The sequence below is a fragment of the Sorex fumeus genome, unplaced genomic scaffold (assembly GCF_029834395.1).
Source record: "Sorex fumeus unplaced genomic scaffold, SorFum_2.1 ptg000033l, whole genome shotgun sequence".
Lineage (NCBI taxonomy): Eukaryota > Metazoa > Chordata > Mammalia > Eulipotyphla > Soricidae > Sorex > Sorex fumeus.
Window position 1 is genome coordinate 13,133,396 of NW_026606090.1, and position 18,245 is coordinate 13,151,640.

The window sequence follows — 18,245 nt, forward strand, 5'->3', positions numbered from 1 at the left end:
CATATGGTCTTCACTAATCAAGTCAGGAATTACAGCCAGAGTCAGAAATAGGAATGTACTAGGTTGCTAATGATCAGATGCAAATCTGAGACTCATTAAAGTCTTTTAGCACTTTCTAATCCCAGGTCCAAAAGAGAAAAACTGGACGGATGTTGGAGACAATTTGGGGTTTGATTGAAGTGTATGTGTGCGTGTGTGCGTGTGTGTGCGTGTGTGCGTGTGTGCGTGTGTGTGTGTGTGTGTGTGTGTGTGTGTGTGCATTTGTGATGTATTCTGCTTTGCAACTGCCTGTGAACTCCAAAGGAAGCAGTCTGGCACTTACCCCACCAAAAGGTTGGTTTTCATCCATCAGTTTTTGGAGCTTCTAGAAGCCTATGACTGTTTCATAATGCTGGTTCTCTTTCATAAAACCATTCTTAGTACCACAAAACACCACGCTTCTGTCCTAAGTCTACATGCCATACCTGGAAGACTTGAACTATTTTCTTCACTTGCTACCCACTAAGAAAGCTTCAGGGGACTTTTAGAGGTGGCTAAGCTCTGTGTACTAGATCTCTTGGTAAATGACTTACAAGGAAGCAGGATTTAGCAAATACAAGGAAAGTGTTTTACAAACAATTCGCCAGATGGCTCTTCTCTGCTCCTCGGATTAGTTTGGTTCTGTGACTTATGAGTAAATTTCCTTGTACAATTCCCACCGGAGCTACAGAGTTAGCAAGAGCGTGTCAGAGGAGTATCTAAATAAATCCTAGGCAGAGGGGAGTTTTCAATCATAAAACTTCCCAGTGACTTTAATCACATAGAGGAACTTCACTGGGGCTTAGAAGGAGATCACTTATGAAAAAACTTACAAAGCCTGTGAGGAGGTTGGACTGTCTTTCCACCACAAAATGAAATGGAGCCCCATTGGAAGACTTACTTGTAATGAAATCTCTGTTCTAACTTGTTTTGATTGTACACTTTTTAGCAATGGGCTTGGAGGCACCAAAATAGCATGGAGTACTGGCTTTTTTCAGGCAACCTGGATCACAACCAGGAATCAGAAAATGCCAGAGGTTTCTCAAGGCGAAACATTGTCTTCATTTTCCATGTGGAAAGGTTGGAAAGAACTTTCACCCCCTCCAAGGCAGATAGGCTTTAGCAGTATCTACCATCTGATAGGAAAAACTGGAGTGGCTTCTTCCACAAGAGGAAGGAATACTTAACACGTGAAGATCTTCCCAAGGCCAGAATAATGATTTCTTTGAGGTTAGGTTTTTCCAACTCTGAAGTTGAGTCTCCAGTAAAACTTTACTCTTCAAGGCCTTGAAAACAGGGACCGTTTATGTGTCTGCCAGTGTCGAGACGAGAGAGAGAGAGAGAGAGAGAGAGAGAGAGAGAGAGAGAGAGGTGTGGACTCTTACTTATCCTGCTACTTTTGGTGAATCACATTAAATGGAAGGATATGGTAAATATCCTTTATTAGTCCAGTTGAGTTGATTAATATAGGTTCAACACTTGGATTTTTCTTTTACAAGCTAATAGAAGCTTTAAACCTGGATATCAGGGGGCATGGTTTCTTCTTTTGGATTTCAGCTCAGCCTCTGGTTTTGGTTTATGTTCTAAACACATGGATCCTTGTTTATTTCATTGGTGAAAAGGGGCAGAGGGGGGTTGGATGAGATCACTTTTTGGATTCTGACTTCTCTGGATAGGAAATGATGATATCCCTTTTCAATCCTTCTTGGGTTAACTACTATCAATCCTGACATCCTTCGTTGGGTAGATGGTTGGTATATATCAGTTCTCTTGAGAAAATTCTTAAAATGAATGCCTTAGGGGGAAGGAGATAGAATAGCAGTCAGTGCACATTCCTGGCAATAAATGCCTGGGGGAGATCCCTGATACCTTCTGTTCCCATGAGCATTACCATTTGCAGTCCAGCACTGCAGGGCCAGAGCAGCAATGTAACCCCCTAACTATGGCTCAGTTAGCCCAGAATCACCAGTGAGGCCCAGGCCTCTGAGCGCAGCTTGGTAGGCCCCCTGCCCAGATAAACACATTTATTGCACCAGAGTAAAAAAAAAATGGTGTGTATCTCTATTGTGGAATATTTATATCAGCTTCAGGTATGTGAGAATTTCACTGACTGAGTAGACCTTCAAAACCAAGCATAAGTTGGGGACGAACAGGAAGAGACTCAGTGATGGTGAGTGTCCCAGGGTCCTAGAGGACACCTGGGCAAACTACAACACCCTAAAGGAAAGAGTGAGCAAAAGGGAATGCCCTGCCACAGAGGCGTGGTGGGGTGGGCGGGGGGATAGTGTGTGGGGGTGGGAGGGCTACTAGGATCATTGGTGGTGGAGAATGGGCACTAGTGGAGGGATGGGTACTCGATCATTGTATAACTGAAACCCAAGCACGAAAGTTGGTAAGTCTACAACTGTACCTCATGGTGTTTCACTAATTAAAAAAAAAAAGAAAAAAGAAAAAAGAATATAGATATATGGATAAAAAAAGAAAACAATTATAACTAAGATTCTATATAAAAACTTGTCTTATCAAGGATCTCTGAGTGATAGACAGGCATGTGCCTTCCACAAACCTAACCTGGGTTCTATCTGCAGCATCCCATATGGCTCCCTGAGCACTTCTAGAGTAATTCCTGAATGCAGAGTCAGGAGTAACCCCTGAGCACTGCCGGATGTGGGCCACTCCCCCCAAAAAAAAACTTGGATCATTTTAGTGGGTCAGGCTAAGTTTAGCCCCTTCAGTCCTGCTTTGCCTGAAACCTCCCTCACTAGAACTTTCCATACTGCTACATATGAACTAAAACCCAATTTAGGGGTGTCTCTGACCATCTCCCTAAAAGACGCCTCTACCTTCCTACAGCACGATTAGTCTCTAGCTTTTATTTAATTTTTTTGTTTTATAATTTTTCCACTTTATTCAAACACCATGGCTAACAAAGTTGTTCGTGATGCATTTATTACAGGCACTCAATGATCCGACCTTAACCCGATCACCAATGTGACCTTATCTCCACCATTGACCCCATTCCCCCAACCACCCTCCAAGCCTGCCCCCTTATCAGTCCCAAAATAAATTATTTTATATTTCTTGTTATAGCTAAAGGGCTAACAGAATTATTTTTAAGAACTATATCAGCAAGGGACTGGAGAGATAGCACAGCGGATAGGGCGTTTGCCTTGCATGCAGCCAACCCGGGTTCGATTCCCAGCATCCCATATGGTCCCCTGAGCAGCGCTAGGAGTAACTCCTGAGTGCAGAGCCAGGAGTAACCCCTGTGCATCGCTGGGTGTGACCCAAAAAGCAAATATATATCTATATATCTATATATCTATATATATATATCAGCAAATCTAGCTTTTATTTCAATCCTGAAATTTTCCAACATTTCTCATGTCTTTGCATGTCTCTCATTTGACTTCCTCCATTAGAAGATAAAGTCACTTGAATACTAATACTAATACTTGTCTTGTTCCCTGTAATTTCCCCAAGGTTCCATATAAAATTCTTTTGGGGTGGGGTGATGTAGCACCATATGCAACAGTGCATAGGGCTTACTCCTCCTGGCTCTGTGCTCAAGGATCATTCCTGGTTGTGTTCTGGGGACAATATATGGTGCCAGAGATCAAGTTGGAGTTGGCCACATGCTAGGTAAATGCCTCACCCACTGTGCTATCTCTCTTGCCCCTTAGGTCTTTGTTGAATGAATGAAATATTCTCCCTTTCTTTGACCTCCCCTCCTATGTTATTTCCACACTGAATTGTTTGCACTTCTTTAGGCATTTGCCTGGCAGTATCCTATGCGATTTGCTTTTGTTAAGAAGGTTCCCTTTGCTTAGATTTCTTTCTGTTCTGAAGATCAATTACTAATGCGATCTCTCCTCTTGAACTGCACTGAGAGTGGAGGTCTCTCTATCCCATATACAAACTTGGTTTGGTTTGATTGGCTTGGTTTTGGGACTATACCTGGTAATGCTCAGGGGTTATTCTTGGCTCTGCATTCAGAAATCACCCCTGACAATGCTCAGCGGACCATATAGGTTTTCAGGGATCCAGTTCAACTTGGCCAAGTGCAAAGCAAATGCTTTACTGACTGTACTGTCTCTCTGGCCCCCAGCACCTTGAACAGATGTAGCTTTTACTATGTACTACTGGCTTGACTTTTCTATCTATCCTATGAACGGCTCCTTGATGTCAGGAGCCAAGACCCAAGCTGAGCTCCATGTTTGCCACATAGAAGGAGCTGATGCGAATTGGTGAATCAACGATTTTCTCTGGTTTGGCATAATCAGACTTGCACAGGCGGATTTTAACTTACAGTCTTTGGCCTTTAGAGGCCCTAATATTTATCGTCATTGCTGTCTTTCTGGAGAACTGAAGAGGAGAAGTTCAGGCAATGACTTTGCTTTAGGGTAGATAGATGCTGAACAAGTAGTTGTCATCACTTTCTTTAGCCAAGGGACACCAAAACTTAATCCCTTAACTATTCTGCATTCAGTGTTGCCTCAATGCATTGGCAAAATGTCTCCCTGAAAGCTGTGGAAGAATGAGCGACATTTTCAAATATCGTACTTGAAACAAAAAAATAGACTGGTGATAGAATATCCTGAGGTCCTGGACTGAACCCCAGAAAGAAACATTAGTTGCATCCACTTTCAGTGGTGTTTTCCAGCATTTTTTCCACTGAAACCTGGCTGACAGGGGCCACCCCAGCCATCTACTGACAGAAATGCAAAACGCTTCTCTAAAGCTTCCCTTCTGGGCCTAGGCAGAAGGAAACATTACTTGATTTCTTTCTTGGAGAACTGTTTCTGACTCTAGTTTGATAATGCAGTAACAGGATTGACAGCATGTGAGCTGGGTAAGTGGGTCATTTCTCTTAAGAGCAATTACCACAGGGAAAGACATCCCCGCATATTGATGCAGCTTTGCATCAATAAGGAACATAATTGAAGGTCTATTTTTCTGTTTTACTTTTGTTTTGGGGTCATACTCTGTAGTGCTTGGGGGTTACTCCCAATTCAGTGCTCAAGGACTTCTTCCAGTCATGCTTGGGGTAACCATGTGGTGCTGGGATCAAACCTCAGACTCCATACCGCAGACTGTGAGCTCCAGCCTACTGAGCCATCTCCCCGGTATAATTATTTAAAATTTTGAACAAATAGAGGATATTTCTTAAAGGCAATGGGAAAGATAGCTCAAAAATAGTTGAACAACACAATATTATACAAATATTTGTTGATCAAAATCTATTTCAGGGGGCTAGAGCGACAGCACAGCGGGTAGGGCACTTGCCTTGCATGCAGACGACCTGGGTTCAATTCCCAGCATCTCATATGGTCCCCTGGGCTCTGCCAGGCGTAATTCCTGAATTCAGAGCCAGGAGTAACCCCTGTGCATTGCCAGGTGTGACCCAAAAAAGCAAAAAAAAAATCTATTTCAAGGTTTCTAAGAATGTGGGCAATATAAAGCTTAGTGTAATGTCATTTTATTTTATTGAAAATTATTTTTTATTTTGAGACTACACCTGGTGATACTCAGGGTTTACATCTGGCTCTGGACTCAGGGATCACTCCTGGTAGTGCTCAGAGGAGCATAAGTGGTACCAGGGATCAAACTGGGGCTGGCTGCACACAGGCAAGCGCATTAACACCTGTATCATCTCTTTGGTCCTGCAATATCATTTTTAATGAGATAGGATGAAAGGTTTGATGAATAGAATAAGTTTTCCTAGAGGGCTTGGTCAAAATCTGAGGAGTTTTATCCATCGAGAGATAAATGACAAAAGAAAATGTGATGTGCACGCATATGTGCATCAGACTATTATACAGTTGCTGAATCTTGTGATTTGTGAAAACATTGACATACCTTATGGGCATTAAGCTATGTGAAATAGGTCATACAGAAAGACAAATACCATATGATATTACTTATACGTGGAATAGTAAAGGAGAAAGATTTCCTAGATACAAAGAATAGATCGGTGAAGGTAAGAGGCAGGGAATGGCAAAATGAGTTGAGGGACACATTTCTAGTTTTAAAATAAATAAAGCAATAATGCATGCTGACCTGATTTTTCCTGATTCCCTGATACACCTTTGGAAGCCCTCTCCTCCACCAGGTCTCCGACATAAGTTTATTGCAGTGGCACAATGCCTCCCTTCATCATATCTCCCAGAAAAAAAAAAAAAAACATTGGACTCTTACACTGAACTCACTCTTTTTTTTCTAATACATTCTTGTCCTTTTCTCTTTTTTTTAACAATTTTAATTGAATCACTGTGAGATATAATTACAGAGTTGTTCATGAGTTTCAGTCATATGATATTCCAACACCCATTCCTTTACCAGTCCACATATTCTGACACCAATGTCTCAAGTTTTAATCCCACCCACTCTCCTCTCCTCAAATCACACTATGCCAACATAAGCTTAATTTTAGCTTTAATCACCTATTCCCACAAAACTAATAAAGATAGCATAGAGTAAGAAATCATAAAACCCTAAATTATAGCTGCTATGAAGCATGGCTAATGACACGGAAAGCTTTTCTGGAATCTTTGCAAAAGACTCTAAGCAAATAGTAATGACAAAACTGATGGGATAGTTCTGATTAGGAAGGAAGGGAGCAACACCCAGCTCATCCCCCCAGAGGGCTGCCTGGTGGGGAAGAGAGGGTGTGAGTGGTGAATTATAAAGACTCAACCTCAGACTGCAACAAACAATGGGGAAGCAGTAAAGAAAACCCACCATGCTTAGCAGGCAAAGACAGTAGCTCAGAAGACTTAAAACTTGGCAATAAATCTACAGCTTCTCAGATATGGACGTAGAACATGCTGAGGATGTTTAATGAATTCAAACAATAATGTAAATACAAGAAAGCACAAGGTCAGAAATTTTATTTATTTTTATTTTTAAAAATTTTTTTTAATACACTGTGACAAAAGCTATTTCTATTAGTTATTCGAGGCCATGCTACTTGAGGACCTGCTATATTGTATAGACTCCTTACAAGAAAGTTCCTTTATCTAAAGACCTTTTCTTTCTATGGCTTATTTGTTGCATGTTCTTTATTGTGGTTTTTGCTTTGGGGGGTCACAGCAGTGGTGCTTGGAGGAACAGTATGTGGGACTAAAAATTGAACTAGGATTGGCGGCATACAAACACTCTCACCCCTATACTCTCTCTCTGGTTCTCTTGGTTTTTAAATGAAAAACTTTGAACTGAAGAAGTGCTCAAATTCTTGCAGAAAGTGGCAGTGATGAGGGACCTTAAAGGCTGTGGGGTGCTGGGATTCAGACTGGCAATGGAGAGGAACAGGCAGATAAGGAACCGCAGGTAAGGAACCGGTTTTTGAATCCTGCCTCTAACAGCTGGGTGACTGGCAACTTTATTTTATTTATTTATTTATTTACTTATTTATTTATTTATTATGTAGGAGTACTGCTATTTATTCAGCCACTAATTAGCTGATTGAATTGGGCATGAACTCCACCTTACTTTCTTTTCTTCATTTTTTATAATTTTATTTATTGAATCATCATGAGAGCAGTTACAAAGCTTTCGGGTTTAAGTCTAGGTCATACAATGAAACACCCATACCTTCACCAGTGCCCATTCTTCACCACCAAAAACCCCAGTATACCCCCATCCTACACCCTCCGCCTACCTGTGGGGCAGATGATTTCAATAATACTCTCTCTCTACTTTGATTACATTCAATATTTTGACAAAGACCAACCATTATTATTTGGGATTTTACCCCAACACTCAGATCTGCTGAAAAGGCAACAGTAGACAATTTGTTTTCTATTGCTGGTTATGAATAGCATATGATGTCACGTGGCTGCAGTAGTGGCTGCGTGATTTTGAAATTCTGAAATTTTAACACTTAAATCTGGAGGGATTTCTACCAAAACCTGCTGGGTTCCAAGATTTGTTCCTGAGTCTCTGGGATCATGGCCGTTAAGCAGCTTGATCAGGAGCCAGAAAGGCCATTCATGGGGGGTGACTAGGGGTCTCATTAGGATAGGGAGAAAAGGGCCCGCTCCACCCCCATCCGGTGAGGCCCCATGTGTCTCATCACTGAGGGCCCAAACCTGACTGCCCAATGGCCTCTAGAGGATGGCGGCCTCTGAGCTGCCTAGGGGGAGCAGGCGGTGGGACAGCACCCTTTCCCCCCTGGGGTGGCCTGGCGATAGTAATCTACTGTGAATCTGGACGCATTTTTGCCAAAAGCTACTGGGTTCTGAGATTTGTTTCTGAGTCTCTGGGATCATGGCCGTTAAGCAGCTTGATCAGGAGCCAGAGAGGCCATTTGTGGGCGGTGACTTGGAATCTCGTTGAGGTGGGGAGGAAAGGGTCGATTCCACCCCCATCCTGTGAGGCCCTGCGTGTCTCGTCACAGTGGACCCAAACCTGACTGTCCAGTGGCCTCGAGGATGCTGGTCATTGGACTGCCAGGGGGAACAGGCCAAGGAACGAAATCTATTCCTACCTAGGATGGCCACGATAGCAAAGCAGTAGGGCGTTTGCCTTACACGCAGCCAACATGGCCGACCTGAGTTCGATTCCTCCGCCCCTCTCGGAGAGCCCGGCAAGCTACCGAGAGTATCTCGCCCGCACGGCAGAGCCTAGCAAGCTCCCTGTGACGTATTCGATATGCCAAACACAGTAACAACAAAGTCTCCAATGGAGACGTTACTGGGCCCGCTCGAGCAAATCGATGATCAACGGGAGGGCCTTTACCTTACCTTTACCTAGGATGGCCAGGCGCTGGTAACCTACTGCAGGGACCGGATGCATTTCTGCCAAAAGCCATTAGGTTTTAGAGATTTGTTTCTGAGTTTCTGGGATCATGGCCATTAAGCAATTCGATCAGGTACCAGAGAGGCCATGCCTCCAATAATTTAGCTGAGCCGGAGGTGGTTTGTGGGTGTGTCTCCCACATACCTAACTTTTGGCCATTTACTGTCTTGGTAAACTTTGCCCCAAGTTTTTGGGGTCTGGCCAATGGCACAGCAGCAATTTGGGGGTATCTGGAAGTCTGATGGTGCCATCAGGCTGCTGATGCACTCGCCTCACAGTACAGATTGACCTGCTGATGGCACCATACCCCCCAAGGTCAGAAATTTTAAAAAACAAACCAACAAAAACCAAAAACCTCAAAACCTTACAATCAGAAGTGATAGAATTAAAGGCTTTGGCAAATAAAAAAAACCAAAACCTCAGTGGAAAATCTTGGCAGCAGAGTATGAGCAACAGAGTATAAAAACAGCGAGCTACAAGATGAAATGCAGGAAGCCTCTGGAAAATAAAGGAATATGGATTGAATTCTCACCCACTCTCCCCTGGCAATAGCAATTCTTCTGTGGATATTTATCCATTTATAGCATCCTCTGTGGAAATCCAATTCCGCTACGTTGTTGTCTCAGCTAAGAAATCTCTCTTGGAGCTCCTTTTATAAGGTCTCCCATTGGTAGGGAGACTCCGTATCATTCCAACAGGAACCATTTTGAGAGGGAAAAGAGTTGTTACTCTTTCAGTGGTGCTGCTATAATTCATCAGAGAATGCAGGATGTGGGGGTCACCCTACAAATGGGAATCACACGTGCTTATGAATCAACAACTCATACTGGTGTCCTGTTGTCCCAAATTCCTCCCTTTCTCCATCTACCTCTTGGTCTTCTCAACAGGAATCCTTTAGGGGGCTGACTCCTGGGTTTTAGAGTCATAGTAATTTAGATTAGACCAACAATACTTATTTATTTTTAAAAAAACTTTATTTTTTAATTTTTTTTAAAAAAGAATAACCCCACCTGGGGTGAGAATATATCAGGTTATATACACTTGATCACTTGATCACTTGATATTCCGTTACTCATTGATTTGCTCGAGCGGGCGCCAGTAATGTCTCCATTCATCTCTGTTGCGTGCTAGCGTAGCCCAATGGCATCTGCTCGCTTTAGAAACACGAAGAGCCTCAAACCGATCGTTGAGGGTCTTGACAAAGAAGTCTGACCATCTCATAGGTGGGCAGCCATGTGATCTTTTGACATCCCATGGAATCCAGTCGATAATGGCTCTAGTCCAGCAGTTGTCTCTAAATCTCATTACATGTCCAGCCCATCTGATTTTCGATGCCTTGGCAAATGAGACAGCGTCCCTGATTCTTGAGCATTGACAGAGGTCAGAACTCCGGATTCTTTCTCTCATTTGAGTGAAGCATGATACTCCAAGCATAGCTCTTTCGATTCCTCTTTGAGAGAACTGAATAACGTACTCATCCTGTTTTCATGGGGCCCAGGTCTCTGAGGCATATGTTAATGCAGGAAGAAAAGTGGAATCAAAGAGATGTGCTCGGAGCTGGAGGTTCTTCGTCCTCTTAGTTATTTCTTTCACACTCTTGAAGGTGTTCCAAGCCGCTCTCTTCCTCCTGCACAACTCAGGTGCCTGATCATTCATCATGTTGACTTCTCGACCTAGGTACACATAACTGTTGCATTTGGAGATGGTCATTCCATTGAGAATGAGTGGGACGTCAGGAACAAGACTGCTTCTCATGAACATTGTCTTTGTGAGATTCAGCTGTAATCCGACCTTTCCACACTCACGGTCGAAGTTGGTCAGCATTTGTGCCACTTGGCTGATGTTTGGTGTTATTAGAATGATGTCATCAGCAAAGTGGAGGTGGTATAGTTGCTGACCAACTATCTTCACTCCGATTCCTTCTCATTCCACTTATCACATGATGTTCTTGAGGGTGGCACTGAAGAGTTTCTGTGAAATGGTATCACCCTGCCGAACCCCTCTCTTGACATCGATGATCACTTCTTTGTAGAATGGTGAGATCCTGGTAGTAAATCCATAATACAGCTCACAGAGGATCCTGATGTATTGAGTTTGAACGCCCAGATTGGCTAGGGCTTCGATGACCACTTCCATCTCAACAGAATCAAAGGCCTTCTTTAAATCAATGAAGGTTAGACAGAGAGGCATCTTGAACTCCTGAGAAACCTCAATGAGCTTGATTATTGTGTGGATATGGTCCATCGTGTTGAATCCTTTTTGGAACCCGGCTTGCTCTCATGGTTGTCCTTCATCTAGTGTTCTGCCAATCCTATTCAAGATGAATTGAGTGAACAGCTTGTAGATGACAGACAATAGGCATATTGGGCTATAGTTGCCAATGTCGTGGATGTCTCCCTTCTTGTACAGTAGTAAAGTCCTGCTGGTTTTCCATTGGGATGGAATCTTGCATTCAGACAGGTAGCGTGTGAAGAGCCAAGCCAGTGTATTGATAAGTACTGATGGTAGGTTCTTCAGGTGTTCAGGTCTGACTTTGTCTGGGCCAGGTGCTCTTTGTTTCTTTAGCGACGAGATGGCATGTCGGATTTCGGAAGGGAGAATGTTGGGAATGACATATCCTTCTTGCGGAATTTGGTATGTGGGCAAGTGGATATGGCTATTAAAGATATCTGAGTAGAAGTCATGAGTAATCTTCTCCATTACCCTTCTGGAAGATGTGATAGATCCATCAGGACATCAGAGGGCAGTCATCTTGGTCTTGTAGTTGGTGAAGGACAGGCGGGCGTTGTAAATGTTTTTTCTGGCTTCTGTCGCATCTACCAGCACTGCTGCTCTTCTGTCTTTGAGGTCTTCCTCAATCACTTCTCTGCACTGCTTTGCGAGCTTGGATGTTCTCTTGCGGTTGCCTGAGGCATGCTCCAAGCCACGTTGGTGAATAAGCTCAAGAGTTTTCAAAGACAGGCATTTTTTTGTGGTTATCTCTCTCTTGGCATTCTTTGCACAATCATGGAGGTGCTGAACCAGTAGATCGTATTTCTCATCAATGTCAATGACGGCATCTTCCCAAGTTGCTGCAACAGAGCCAAAGAGTTCCCAGTTGGTGTTCGTTCTGGGAGTTCTCTTCTTAAACTTTTCATTCCTTTCTCCCCACTCTGTGAAGTAGAATTTTGCATGAAGGAGACGGTGGTCCGATCCCGTTTGGAATTTTGGAATAACAGCAATGTCAGTCAGGCAAAACTGTCCATTGAATATGATGTGGTCAATTTTGTTGTGGAACCATCCACCAGTAGGAGACTCCCATGTCCAACATTAAGATCCGGCCTTCTGGAACTGTTAGTTACCATGGATGGTCTTGGTCGACATGATGAACTCAACAGTCTGTCACCTTGTTCATTCCATTCTAGTCCATGGGTCCCAATGTGGAGTTCTTCGGCTGATTTTCTCAGTCCTATCTTGGCATTAAAATCACCGACAGTGGTCTTGTAGAAGGTGTGGTCTTCTTTATAGAACTTTTCCAGCTCCATGTAGAACTTCTTAATTTCTCCTTCACCATAATTGGATGTTGGTGCGTATACAACGAAGATAGAAACTGCCGGCAATTAGCCACATCTATTCAAGTGTAATCGTCTGATTTGGGTTGTTAGGCATTCAAATGAATCAATGCTCATGGCTAAGTTCATGTTGACAAGGACACCGACACCACCGATGCCTCTTTTGTCACATGTTCCAAGGAAGAGTTCTTCTCCAGTGTCAAAAACGGCATGATGTGATTGATGCCTTCTTGTCTCCGTCAGACCAATGATGTACTTGATCTTTCATGCTTGTACCATCAACTCCTCGATGGATGCATCAGATGCCAGCGTATGTGCATTGAAAGTACAGACAGTCATTTTTGTCTTTCTTCATTTTGGCAGCCTATTTCGGCCTTGAGATTTTATCAGCCTCTCCTTCCACATCTTTCTGAACGCTGCCATATTCAGGGTCAGGGGAATGAGACCCATTGTATTTACTGGATTTGGCATATCTAATACACCACGGATAGCTTGCCAGGCTCTGCCGTGTGGGTGGGATATTCTCGGTAGCCTGAAAACACAAATGAACTTTACAGGTGTTCCTATTCAGGCATATGTGCTGGTATATACAAAATAGTTTTATCATAAAAAAGATAAACAATTTATAAAACAAAAAGTGAAACTACCACCAGTCTACCTATTTTCACAGGAAAGGCTGGAACTCAGTGCTCTGACACAGGTCAGTGAATAAAGTGCTAAGGCTGAAGGTGACTGACCAAATGTGGGGTCCACGTCTGCCAACGCTGAGAGGAAGGGGGCTCGGACTGATCCTGGAAGATGTGCCCTGCAGTTTCTTGTGGCTCTTTGGTAGGCTCAAGTAGTGTTTGGATGTCTCCACCGAGTCCTCCTCAGGTTTGAAGTCACAGTGGGCAGGAAGACAGCAGCACCCCTTTCTCCGCATAGTGTCAGAATTTCAAAATTCTATACACTAGAACACAGTCTCCAAAGTAATGCATAACACTTTTTTCTTTTGTCATTGTACTCACTCCTAGAGAGAGACAGACTAGCTTTAGCTTACACTTGAGATAGATAAACCAAATTAAAAAAAAAAGTTGACAGAACTAAAGTGTGAAGAACATCGCCTTATAATCAATTCCAAGGAGTCACATGGAAAGAAAACAGCAACCACATTTTCCCATATAAAAACCATTTTACACAGAACACAGTGCAGAAAGTTCTGAAATTGGCTTAAGACCTCTCATGGGGTTTAGTTACTATTGCTTTAAGACAGAGTAAAGTACATTCTAAGCAAAGACAACCTGAGAGTGTCTTCCCTTTAATTCATATAAGAAGCTCTCTCTAAAGTCCACACCAAAATAGCCCTGGAGGGGTTATTTTTTCTTCTTTCTGTAATAGTGTACAAAGGGCAACTGCTGTCCACTAAATTTTAGCCATTGTTTTTTGTTTTTTCCTTTTCTTTTTTTCCCACTTGCTAAACCCGCTCTGTGCCATGTAATACAGAAATTCAAGATCTGATGTTGGTACAATTTATAATCCCTTTCAAAATGTCTTGGGAAGATCAATGAAAAAGGTCATTTCCACCCCTTACACTCAAAACTACTGAAAATGCCTTAAAGTTTTTGAAATCTGAGAAAGGGCGATGGGCCTGGGCTTTTCTAGTTGCTTTTAAACCCATCTAATAGCAGAACCCTCATAGAACACGTCTCGCTGGTTGAGGATGGGTGAGCACCCTTTAAGGCCCAGGAGACTGCCAGCTAATCACCTCCAACATCTGGGGAGTCAGGGGCGGGGTGGGCCCAAGACCCCATTGTAGGAACTGCAGAGTCTCTGAAAAGGTGGCCAGGAGAGGAGGCTGAGAGAAACAAATAGGGACAGCTAGCTGCTGCTTCTGTTCATCGTGTTCACTGCACATTGTTTTGAGGATGAAGGGATTCACCTCAGTGTACGTGGGTGGTGGCATGAACTTGAACTCAGAAGCATACATGAAAATAGGCCTTTCTTGAGAACCATCTTCATCTTCTAGCAGAGGAGTGGTGGGGCTCTCCAGTCTGAGATCATCAGAAATGATGTTCATATAGCAAGGGGAAAGCTTCTGGTGTGTCGGGGATGTTCAGGTCTACCCAGCTCATCTCGGAGCTCGTTCTGCTGGCCATGCTGGACGTTTGACTGCCGAGACCCAATCTGCTGCCAGTCACCAAGGGCAGGTCAAGGATGACTTTCTTGGATCCAGTAACACTCACATAGATCAACAAGGAATATTCAACTTGAAGGATGTTGCAACCCAGAATAGGTCTGATCTTCTGCACCCACAGACTCTTGCCCTGCCAAGAAGCACAGGTCCCTGAGATAATATGGTTGCCTTGAACTGATGACAACTTCTGGGTCAGCACTTTGGTCTGGCCATTGGCAGGATAGGTGTGCCGGGCTACAATGGTGGCCTTGGGGACCACAATGCGGAAAAACATATTCTCAAAATCAGCATAAATGGGAATCTCATCCACTTCACAGAAGCCTTTTCTGTCAATGTGGGCAGATACAGACACCCGCCCATCAGGAATAAACATGCAGGAAACTTCTCTTTTTTCGCAGGCATAGGCGCCATTAACTTAAGAGTGGTGACATCCACTAGATCCATCACTTCGAAGTTCTTCTTTATCTCTTGAGTTGGCTGGCTGGGGCAATCCAGAAAAGCTTTCACCCAGTAGTCTACACATCCTTTGAAGGATGTTCCCAGAGGTCCCTGAGGAAGCTCAAAGCCAGACTTGTACTCGGAGGTGTTTCCAGGCCTGATGATTACCATCTCATTCTCTTCCTCCAGGAGGAGCATGTCTTCATAGCGCAGGTAGTTGAAGGTCTGCTTGCACTGCTGCGAGCCCTGCGTTCACAGGATCTTGGCCACCCCGCATGCCAAGATCCGCATGGCCTTGACGCGGTTGACCAACAATATTTAATATGCCTATACGACCTGTCATTTGGTTCTCTGTGTATTGCACTTTCTTTTTCTTCTTTGATCCTTCTTTCATTTCTGGTCCTATCTTCCTCCTTTTAGTCAGTACAATCATTCCCATATTAATGCTGTACATTACCTCACTCTCATTACTCTAGTCAAAAAGTAAACAGGATACAGTCTACTTTTAGGCAAACCTATCACACACATTAAAGGCATTTTATTTATTTAATTAGTGATTGTTATTTGGTCAGGGTAGGATGGAAATGGTTGGGCAGTGTGGGGGTGGGGGCGGAACAACCGTGGGAGTGCAGAGCTTGTTCTCATAGACTCTTTTTAGGAACAGAGTGGAGGAATTTGCTGAGCATATCAAGCAAGTTGGAATTTAGCCAATCTACATGGCTCTTTCCTTATATTGGTGGGAAAGTGTGCATTTGAACACAAGTGCCTTAGATTCTGGCTTTCCATTGCCGTGGGATATAGGAAATGTGCGTTGTTTGTCATTTCAAAACAACCCCCAATTCTGTGACCTTTGGGCTTCGGCACAGCAATGGAGAAAAAAAAGGGATTGGGAACTCCCAAATTCCCTGGACTCACTTGCTTGGTCTCCTAAGAGCTAGGGTATCTGAGTAAGCTGACAGATGAAGTTAGGGGACTTTGTAAGTTTTTCGCACGAGACCAATGGGAGTTTGAAAATTCTTGTCTTCCCATTTCCAACTAATTTGAGGGATTTTTAGGAAGAAAGCTTTTTTCCCCCCAGTGTTAAGGAGAAATACTTGTCATATATCTCTGATGATAATTTGGTTTGCATATATTGCAAAATGATGACCAATATGGTTTCAGCTAACACGCAGCTTCCCACATAGATATAATAACAAAGGAAATGAATTTTCTCCCTGGAATGACTAGAAATAATTTTAAGCCAACTTTTTTTTTTTAAACTTGGAGTTCTCTTAAGGACAGCTCTTCTTGGATGGGATTGAACTCCATATGATAACATTCATTCATTCCCCCCACTCTCCCGCACCACCACCACACGCGCAATTTTTTTTTTATCTAAACACCGTGATTAACCAAGTTGTTCCTGATGAGTTGTTAGAGGAATTCATTATTACAATACCAATCCCACCACAACTGTCACCTTCCCTCATCTCTTGTGTCCATTTTCCCATCCACCCCTCAAGTCTGCCCTCATAGCAGGCCCACAATAATTTATTTTATATTGCTTACTATCCATAAATGGTTAAAGGAATGACCAAAAAGTGTTTCCGTGGAGAAAAATTTGTGAAAATTATTGTCTCTCACCATAGGGAGACTAAGAGATAAGAACAATTTATGTGAAAGTTTACTAAGCTGTTGTTGAAAGTTAATCTTCTGTGTTAATGTTTTTGTTAGTCAAGATTGGTTAGTTTTGATGTTATATCTCATCCAACTACTACTGTGATTTTCAGTATTGTAGATATTGGAGATGTCTTCGGGTGTATTTGTGGCCACACACTCAAGAAAATGCAGAATTCTTAACTGGTCTTGCGGGAATTAAAGTTTTAATTGGGCAGTGGCTTTGTATGGGAGCTGCTGCCGGGAGCTTTGTTTTCTTGGGAGTTGCTCCCATCCCCTTCAATAGCACCCCAGAGGTCTCAACTTGGAATGGGTGTCTGAGAAAGTTTTTTGATAACATTCATTCCTTTATGACAACATGTCCACCAATAAGACATGATGTGAGTGAATGGCATTGAATTGAGCTAAGAAATCAGATGTTACTGGGGCCGGAGCAATAGTACAGCGGGTAGGGTGTTTGCCTTGCATGCAGCTGACTCGGGATTGATCTCCGGCATCCTAATATTGTCCCCCAAGCACTGCCAGGAGTAATTCCTGAGTGAAAAGCCAGGAGGAACCCCTGAGCATTGCTGGGTGTGACCCAAAAAGAAAAAAAAAATCAGCTGTTACATACTTTTCTGACTCCTGACAACCAGAATCCCAGAACCCAGAAAGAGAGACTGTAAGTTTGGATCCCTGGAAACCAAGTACTCATACACTCATGACTATAAGTTTGGACAATGAGCAGGCAACGATAGCAGATTATACATATATGTGTATATATATATATATTAGAATGGGATTGAAGTCCAAATGATAACATTCATTCATTCCCTCTCCACACACTTTATCTAAACACTGTGATTAACAAATTTGTTCCTGATGATTTGCTTTATGCATTAGGGCCACACTAGTAATACTTAGGGTTTACTCCTGGATCTGCATTCAGGGATTACTTCTGATGGTGCTCAGGGGACCACATGGGATGCTGGAAAGTGCACTTGACCAGTTTCATGCAATGCAAGTACTCTACCATAACAGATAATATTGACTTGTAGCATGCACTGCATTTATCTTTTCTATGTCCTTTCATATAAACCTCACAAAAAAATCCATGTCTTTTTTTATTTGAGGAATGAGGACCTAGAAACTAAAGTATCCAGAGACATTAAGAATTGAACTTCCCCATCCAAAGGGACCCAGCCCTGGCAGCCAAAACCCTCCAGAATTCAACTGCCACCATATTCACATCCATTCTCCACACAACTTGGGCTGAGCCTCACCCACGAGTGAACATATTCCTGGACTGCGTGGCTACAAATGAAACAATTCATACCTCACCACCCATATTCCAAGAGTACCACACCACATTTGATGGGGTTTAAGGGAAGAGGCAAGCAATCTTAGAGGGAAGCATTTTTTTTTACAGATACACACACACACACACACACACATACACATAAGCACACAAGGGTCAACCTTTAACAACATGTTAGTGATCTCTTATAGAAGGGCTTAATGGCCCCTGTATGAAATACAACAATCTTCATACTCTAAGGAAACTTTTCTGTAGCATTTTCAGCCATTTTTCATAACAAACAATATAAAACAAATTATTTTGGTTCTGCTTT

At 42.9% G+C, this 18,245-nt stretch overlaps 1 pseudogene; it reads right to left on the reverse strand.

The window, feature by feature from the left end:
* Positions 1–14,082: 14,082 nt before the first annotated feature.
* Positions 14,083–15,291, reverse strand: LOC130025986 (thioredoxin-interacting protein-like; annotated as a pseudogene).
* Positions 15,292–18,245: the final 2,954 nt, after the last annotated feature.